Source organism: Neolamprologus multifasciatus, chromosome 5 (assembly GCF_963576455.1).
Source record: "Neolamprologus multifasciatus chromosome 5, fNeoMul1.2, whole genome shotgun sequence".
NCBI lineage: Eukaryota > Metazoa > Chordata > Actinopteri > Cichliformes > Cichlidae > Neolamprologus > Neolamprologus multifasciatus.
The window spans coordinates 12162530-12171954 of record NC_140443.1 but is presented as its reverse complement, the minus strand read 5'-3'; positions in this window follow the sequence as shown (position 1 = coordinate 12171954).

Here is a 9425-nt window from a genome sequence, read left to right as displayed (position 1 = left end):
CCTCTTTGGAAAAGAGAGTTTATTACAGAGAAATGGCTCTTTCCAAAATAAAAGCGATACTATACACTTCTTCTGGGCTATATTCTCAGCAGCATATTAAACATATCAGGTCCCCATAAGGAGAATCATGTGCTAACGGCTGTCTAAATGACTCGGGTAAAGTTTGTAGCATGCGTGCTTGTTGTTTTTGTCTGCTTCCACTTGTCTTTGTACTAGGATGATGTTGGCGTAAATGTGCAGTCATATTCGTTGTGTTCCCACTAGTGCTGTAAGTGTTAATCTGAAATGACGTTAACGCCACAACACGGCAAATCTCAATTAACGTGTTACCGCGGATCGCCCCATGCGTGGGGCTGGACGGCGTCAACACGTTAACAAGCTAACTGCGCTAACGCAGTAGTTCCCACCAATTGCGCATTGCGTGGCACATCCGACATACTGTTTTACTTTTGTCCATGATGCACTTACCATCAGGGAACCAAGATAGTTCCAAACGCCAGATCTGAATGTGGGTGGGGGAGGTTCATTTTCGGGTAGCGTTGAGGCAGTTGCCATGTTGCAACAAGCTTAGCTTCTGTCTTGCTAGCTTGCGCTGCGCTCAGTGGATCTGCACTCGACAGTGCAGCCTAAGCGGAGTAGTCGAACACAGATCCACTGAGTGCTCAACAAAGACAGCATCGTCAGAAGAAAAGTTGATAAAATAAATAAAAAATTTTGTATTGTTCGATACATATGCATACCGAACCGAAAGCACTGTATCGAACGGTTCAATATCGATACGAGTATTGTTGCACCCCTAATATATATATACATACACACACACACACACATACATATATATATCTGTTTGATATCTATATATCAAACTATATATCAAATATATTGTGTGTGTGTATATATATATACACACACACACACTTAGTGTCACTTTAATCTATATATTTTGAGGATATCAAACAGTTTATAAATAATTACTGCTTCCAAACATATTAATAATCAGCTGTATTGTTTTGAACTATGTTACTTTCTTTTCATCCTTGAAGTGGGTATTGAGAAGTAGTAATGAGAGCTCCGCTTTTCCATCCATGCCACAGAATTAGAGCTATAGTTGGTGGGTAGCACTATATACTATAAGAGTGAGAATCAGAACATTTAAATAGTCCTTGAGGAAATTATGTACACAGAATTGTACTGTAACCAAATTTGAAAAGCATGTTTTTTCTGCATTTTTGGGGTTGTGTATTTATAAATTCATCCCCCAAGATCAGCATGTTAACTTAGACTGCGACTGTAATGTTCCGAGGAAACTAACAGAGAACATTTGGCAAAGATGACCCCGGTGCTGTCGTGTATGCCATTGTGTACCTGCTAATTTAAAGCAAATTTAAAAGGAGTCTTTTTAGCTAGACCAAAACAGTTGTTGCTTAATGCCAACCCTAGATGCCAGATTTGGGTTACTGTGACTTTGTAGTTTTCCTGTAAATGAAATTCAAGTTGAATGATAGGCATTGTGACAAAAGAAAAAAGGTAATCAAAATTGTATCCCAGAAGGCATGTTCAAGTGGTTGGAGTGAGGCTTCAGGGTAGTGTGCATGGGTAAAGTCACAAAAACCTTTTATGATCACACTTTTGACACTGTCTCTAGTTATGCACTGAGGCATTTTAGGTATTCTGGTTTTGATTTGTCTTGAATAACATTTATAATTCTAACTGTGAAATAAACCATGAATAAATATTATCTTCACTTTTTAATTGGTACGAGTGACATCAAGGGACTCTGCTGTGCTGCAGCCTAAAATTAAAAATTAGACTGAATAACTTCTTAAACGGTGTTTCAGATCATGTTATTCAAGCTGCGTTAATGATTTAACAAATTACTCAAACAATGCCAACTATAATAAAAAGCCTAATAAAAAGTTTGTGTTCACACTTTCAGAACATTACAAGTGTTTACATGTGCTGCAATTATGTTGCTTAATCTGTAAAGCTATCTGTAACATATTATCAAGGTACCCAACATAGGCCATCACATTGTAGGTTGATCTCTTTAGTTGGCAGACATTTACTGTCGGTTACTGTCATCTCTATTGCTACAACACCTTTCCCACCCTGAAGTTAAAAAGTTTAGGCTGAAGGTACGGCTAATTAATTTGCTAAATCTGTTCCTTGTGCTGTAGGACTTTATAAACCTTATAAGAGGAAGGAACTTTTAAAAAATGATAATGAAACCTAGGATACAAGGTTTCTTGATGTTACCTATTTAAAACCAAAAAAAGGAATGAATGTCAGCAAGCTCATTATTGGACAGTATTGTCACCCTGCCAGAGAAGGGATTTGGCGGGGGGCAGTGAAAAACAAGACTAAATCCAGACTCTCTATCTTTAGAAGGCTTAATGAACTTGTCTGCAATCTTGTCGTGCCAGAGAATAAATGAATGAATGAATGACCACTTCAGATGTGTTTGGTGTGACCTGCCCTTTGCCAGCAATCTCTGGCTGCTGGGGAAAGTGTCAGCTTTCCATTCTAAAACAGTGTCTGTGACAGCTAGGTCAGTTTTGTCCATTACCATTTTGTTTGTTCATTTTGCTGTTCCATTTTGGCAAACAGGTCCCAGAAACTTACAATGAGCAAACTGGCAATGCTTTCCTTTTTTGCTCAGAGCCTTTAACAGTGCACATAATAACACAGGCTGTTGTAGAGGTCAGATCACAAGGATGAAATGGACTCTGTTATCTTCAGCTAGTAAATGCTTTCAAATGGTAACCAAAACTCTGTGAAACCAACATAGAAACAGACCGGATTATATTCTCCTGTGGTTTTAACGGAAGCTCTACTCAACGTGCATTTGTTCCTGTATTTATGTGTCACGGGAGGTGAATCCTTTTTAGTTGCCACTGAGAGCCCTTATGTAGAGAAGTACACAGTAAGTGTCAATGTCAGAAGTTAAGCCAGAGGAGGATCAGAAGGTGTCTAAACCTGTTAACCATGGAGGGACCTGTGCCAGCACTTTACATAAGCTATTATGACAGCAAAGCACGGTACAGAGGGGGAGAATTAAGAATGGAATACAGCAAATTTTATTATCCTCACTATTTTTCAAAAGTGATTAGCTAAGCTGGTAGGTGCTTTAGCATAACACATAATGTATGGTATTTTTAATCATATTTTCTTGCTGATTTGTGGGAAAGAATGTTTTAGAAATCAAAAAAGAAGAGATGAGATGGATGCAAGAAAAACAACTGTTTAAAAGAAAGAGAGAAAGTACAGCAGAAGAGAAAAACAAGAGAAGAGAGAAATAGAAAAATAAATTTAGAAGGAAAGTGCAAAAAGCAAAGAATAGAACAATGAAGCTGGAAAATAGAACAGAGAAGAGTGGGTGAAAGTAGAAGAAAGCTGATGTTGAGAAGCAGCTGCAGTACAGGATGAAGCAAAGATTTTGTGAAAGGAAGATAAATAGAAGAAGAGGGAGCAACCAGAGGAGCAACCGTGGTTGTTTTGGGAAGAGAAAAGGGTGAGAAAGAACCAAGTGAAGTTGGACAAATAGAAGAGAGGTGTTACAAAGAAGAAGAGAAGGAAACAAAATTAATACAGCAGAGGAGATTGGAAAAGGAAAGAAACACAAGAAGGTAAACAGGAGCAAGGTGGAAAATGAGGGAACGCTGCACAAAAGTGAAGTGCCAAGGTGAGGACACACACACACACAGATTGGAGAACAAGGTTCACAGAGTGTCTAAGCGAAAGAGACAGACAGACAGACAGACAGACAGACAGACAGATGCAGAGAGAGAGTAAAGCTACTACACAGGCAGGCACTGAGGCAGGCAGTCCTTCAACTGGATAATCCTCTCCACTAATACTAATCCCTGCTTCCCCACTCACACATACGGTCACACACACTTCATAGTTTTGCCACCTTACCATGCACGATTTTTTGTGTGGTGTACGTTGTGTGTGTGTGTGTGTGTGTGCGTGTGTGTGTAAATAACAAGAGAACCTAGATGTGCTGTAAAACAGAACATTATGCCACTTAATTATATCATACAGGAGACATGTCAACAATGGGTATAGTTGTGTAATACAACTTAGAAATTTATGTAACTGGATAATAACAGACCACATATCAATAGTAATAGCATAGTAATACATAGTGGTTACAATATGACAGCTTGCTAGCAATAAAATGGTAATATCTGCACAGTAAAGTTTTTATACAAGTAATTGTGTTAAAAACCTCAAAATAATAAGGTAATATTAGTTGATGTGTGTTAACATATTAGGATACTATTAGCAAATTATATATGGTGAACATGTTATAGACACATGTAATCAAGGCTGCAAAATGCAAAACTACGTGTTTCAATTCTATATGAGTCCATATTGATAACCTGCTAAGTTATACTTCACGAAGTGTAATTATTACCTGTAAATGTGGTGAAGTTTGTTGTAGCAGTCTATTATTAAGGAATATTATAGGAATAAGCTGCTTATTGAAGCTGTGGATCCTGGTTGTTACACATAAACTGCCACATGTTTCGAAATCACAACATAACAACATGTTAAAGCAGCCATCATTACTAACTTATCATTATAAGGTTATTAATAATTTAGAATATAAAAAGTCTAATGCATAGATATTAACATTTTTTTGTTAAGATGTTATCATATCATGACCACTATATTGCCATACTATTAGTAATTGGTTTTGCTTTGCATTCATATGTTTTTTTCTAAATGATTACCCAGTTTCTTGCCCATTATTACCCAATTACATGCATTTCAATGTAATATTACTCAGTTATTATCACTGTCTATACAGAATACCCTAATGGATGTTTCTTGAATAATATTTTGATAATTAAGAGGTAATAACTAGTTGTTTTGATATTAAAATTGTTTTATTCCACCTTAATTCTCCACTATTAACACAATAATATCTATAATGAGCTATAATTAGCTAATAATAGCTATCATAGAAAGGGCTACCATTATGGTTTTTATTAGTTGTACATTACATAAAAAAGCCAGATGTTCTGGGCTAAATATATGAAACCAGTGAAGACAAATGTAAAATGTCAGATTTTTAGAGAGGCTCTATTCAAACTGTTATGAAGTTAAGTGCCTTGCTGACTGTAACTCTGGAAAAGAGAGAGAAGGGAGGCAGCAGTGTGTTTATGTTTTTCAACTCCCTCCCTCTCTCTCTATCTCTTTCCTTCTCTCTGAGCTCCCCATAGCCATTAATTATGATACGCACCCACACACATGTGCTTCAGTTCAATGCACATACATACACACTCACAGACAAAAATAGTGTGATGGCAGAATCTTTCAAGTAAACGCAAACACACACACACACACACACACACACGCACACACACATACACTGACACCTCCATGGCTAAGCAGATAAAGGATTAGTGGTTGATCCTGTTTGAGTCAGGCTGCTTGGATGACTTTACTTTCACACTGCCAACCACACACACACACACACACACACACACACACACACACACACTTAACCTTGTGACATAGACACATGCAACTCACAATGAGAATCTGCACACATAGGCCTGCAGTCATAAATAGAAAATATAGATAAACACATGCACACAGACAAGCACTCTCTGTCTCACACACACGCACACACACACACAGTGGTCAGCTGTCAGGAGAATGATAATCTCTGTTCTCACAGTGCACAAATGGGTTTGTGTGTAAAGGCGGAAAGGTAGATTGAAATAACACAGTGTAAGTAGCTGGGCCAACAAGTGATTGAGTGAGTCATGAAGTGAAAAAAGAGCAACGCTGGACACACCACATACTCAAAACCTTCTTGGCATTAATGCGTCTTGTAGAACTGGGACAGAGGTGAGGAGGCAGGTGGGAAGGCTGACAGACAATACTCCTAGACAGGCAAACCAATCATCATTGACTGAACTGCTTGCCTAGCACAAGTGGTAATTTACTTCATGGGGAAAAATAAGTGGGTAGCAGATATTGAATTGCTTATTCAGCTTAAAATCTACTTAAACTTTTCAATTTAATCATTCTTTTCTTTTCCCACTGCGCATCCGAGGGGTGAACTTTCCCACCACCTTACCATTATTTTTGGTAATGCCACAGATCTTTCTTAACACAAGAGGATATAAAAGCCCAGGGTCTAATTCCCACAATTTAATTTTACTTTTAAAGTACCAACCTTCTATTTTAGTTTTTAATTAATTTTTTCTGTAATTTACAGAGGATGAATTAAAGGGACTTATTAAAAAAAGTTGGATTCCCTCTCTTTCCAATTTCCCTGCTTTATCATGTGGATTCAAAAGACATGGAGTAAGTTTCAGGGCAACCCAAAATAATTCATACAGAAAGACTTCTAGCAAGTAGTTTGGGGAGATTGGACTGATAACAGGTCTTCTACCAGGAGTATTTTATGCCAACTACAAATACTCTTATCTTTAACCTTCTTTCCAGATAAAGTACTACAAAAAAGTAAATGTACGACAGACTGATGCCAGTCAGTAAAAGTAGTAATCACATCGTATCTTTCCATAATAACGAAAGCATGTGTGTGTATGTAACCTTTTTTCTCCTTAAAAGCATTGGACAAACGTCATCACACTTAGAGCAATTATTAAGATCTATATGTTTTTAAAATGATTTATTACAATTCCCTGTTCTTTTGATTTTCATATTCATCATCACGCAGTGAATATTTTAGTTTCTCCATTTGCATTTGTTTCACATGGCAAGTTCACCACTAAATACATAATAAATTTGAAGAAGCACTTTGTTCAGTGTTCATAGAGGAAATGTTGCTAGTTTGCACAATAAAATCACTGCTGTGTGAAATGCCATCACAGTTTTCCGCGAAGCAGGTTTTAGCAGAGTTTTTTCAGTAATACCGAAATACTGAATAGAAAGATCTTTTGTTTGCCCTATGAGAATTTTAAAAAGTGGGTGGGTGTAATTGAAAAACATGGCAGTAAATAAAGAAAATTTTTGTGATGCTGCTTTCCAGCACGTGAATGAAAACCAAACTGATTCTCAGTTGTTGAAAGATCACAAGCCTAAAATTAGGGTGAATAGCAATTAGCAAATATCAACTAGCAAAGCTACATGAAGAAACCTCACTTTGTTACAAAAAGCTACAGCTGTCACAAAAAACTGTTTTTTTAAAAAGATTTATTAACATTTATTGACAAAATATGTCAAAACAGAGAAAAAGCACTGACAAAAGATTGACTTTGAGGCAGTCAGCGAGAACACACAATCAAGTCTACAGGATCACTGATCACCATGTTTGTCATACAAAAACATCAGTTTATGGTAAAAAAAAAAAAAAAAAAATTATATATATATATATTTATTTTAGGGGTGCAACAATACTCGTATCGATATTGAACCGTTCGATACAGTGCTTTCGGTTCGGTATGCATATGTATCGAACAATACAAAATTTTTTATTTATTTTATCAACTTTTCTTCTGACGATGCTGTCTGTGTTGAGCGCTCAGTGGATCTGCGCTCGACAGTGCAGCCTAGGCGGAGTAGTCGAACGCAGATTCACTGAGCGCAGTACAAGCTAGCGAGATAGAAGTTAAGCTCTGTTGCAACATGACAAATTGAACCTCCCCCACCCTCATTCAGATCTGCCGTTTGGAACTATTTTGGTTTTCATGTGACGTATGACCCTGAAGGTAAGCGCGTCATGGACTAAAGTAAAACAGTATTTTGGATGTGCCACGCAATGCTCAATTACATTGGTGGGAACTAGTGCGTTAGTGCAGTTAGCTCGTTAAGGTGTTGGCCGTCCAGCCCCACACACGGGGCGATCCGCGGTAGCTCGTTAACGGAGATTTGCCGTGTTGTGGCGTTAACGTCATATCAGATTAACGCTTACAGCACTAGTGGGAACACAACGAATATGACTGCACATTTACTCCGACATCATCCTAGTGCAAAGACAAGTGGAAGCAGACAAAAACAACAAGCACGCATGCTGCAAACTTTACCCGAGTCATTTAGACAGGTGTTAGCACATGATTCTCCTTATGGGGACCTGATATGTTTAATATGCTGCTGAGAATATAGTCCAGAAGAAGCGTATAGTATAGCTTTTATTTTGGAAAGAGCAATTTCTCTGTAATAAACTCTCTTTTCCAAAGATGAGTGATTTGTCGATCAGATAGATTTATTTTTTTTATTACTTTGTTGTTTCAGCAACATTAAATTTAAAAACTGTACTTTTGAGTTAAAATATATATTTATAATTGTAATAAATGACAAATTAAAAAGGCATGAACATTTTTTTGTATCGAAAAAATATTGAATATATAATATATATATAATATATATACATACACATATATATGTGTGTGTATATATGTGTATATGTGTGTGAGTGTGTATATATATATATATACATATATATATATACACACACACACATGTGGTGGACCACTGGAGGGCTCCACTCACACCCAGTTCTCAGGAAGTGTTGTTGCTGTGTTTTGGAGGGAAAAGTGTTCAGTTGTGTGGTGATGAGTAATAAACGAGCAGTGTCAATCGAGAGCTCTCGTGTCGTCTGTGTTTACCTCCACATTGGTGACCCCTGACTCGAACATGCTGCAGTCCGATGGTGGCACCAACTCCGCTCTGGATGCATCAGCAGCCGCCAGCCCTCCGGCTGCAGCTACGTTTGCTGTGGCGCTCGAGCTGCCGGGCTTTTGGCTTCACGATCCCCCGTCGTGGTTCGTGCACGTGGAGGCTCAGTTCGCCCTTCGTGGCATCTCGGCTGACGACACGAAATATCACCATGTAGTGGCTTCTCTCGACCCGCTAGCCACCCGTCGTGCGTTGACTCTGCGTGGCTGACTGTCTATCCCGTGTGCTGGTCTCTGCCGTTTATGTTGGCATAGACTTCGAGGCTATGGCCGCTGACCAACAGGCCGACCCGGACGTCCTTGCCCTTCGGTCTGCGCAAATGGGCCTTGTATTGGAGGACAGACCAGTGTGGAACGGCGGGCCCAGCCTGCTTTGCGATGTTTCCACCAGCCGTCCACGCCCTGTAGTTCCCCTTTTGTGGCGTCGTCACGTTTTCGACTCCGTACACGCCCTCTCTCATCCAGGCGTCCGGGCCTCGGTCAAGCTGGTCAGCTCTAGGTTCGTTTGGCCGGGCCTTCGTAAATCAGTGAAAGAGTGGGCAGCCACGTGCATCCCATGCCAACGTGCTAAGATCCATAGGCACACACAGGCGCCCCTTGAATCCTTCCGCGTTCCAGGGAGGCGTTTTGATCATGTGCACGTGGATCTGGTTGGTCCTCTGCCGCAGTCACAAGGTTTCATGCACCTTTTGACTGTAGTGGACCGCACAACCCGCTGGCCTGAGGCAGTGCCTCAGGCGTCCACTACAGCAGCAGTAGTGGCCA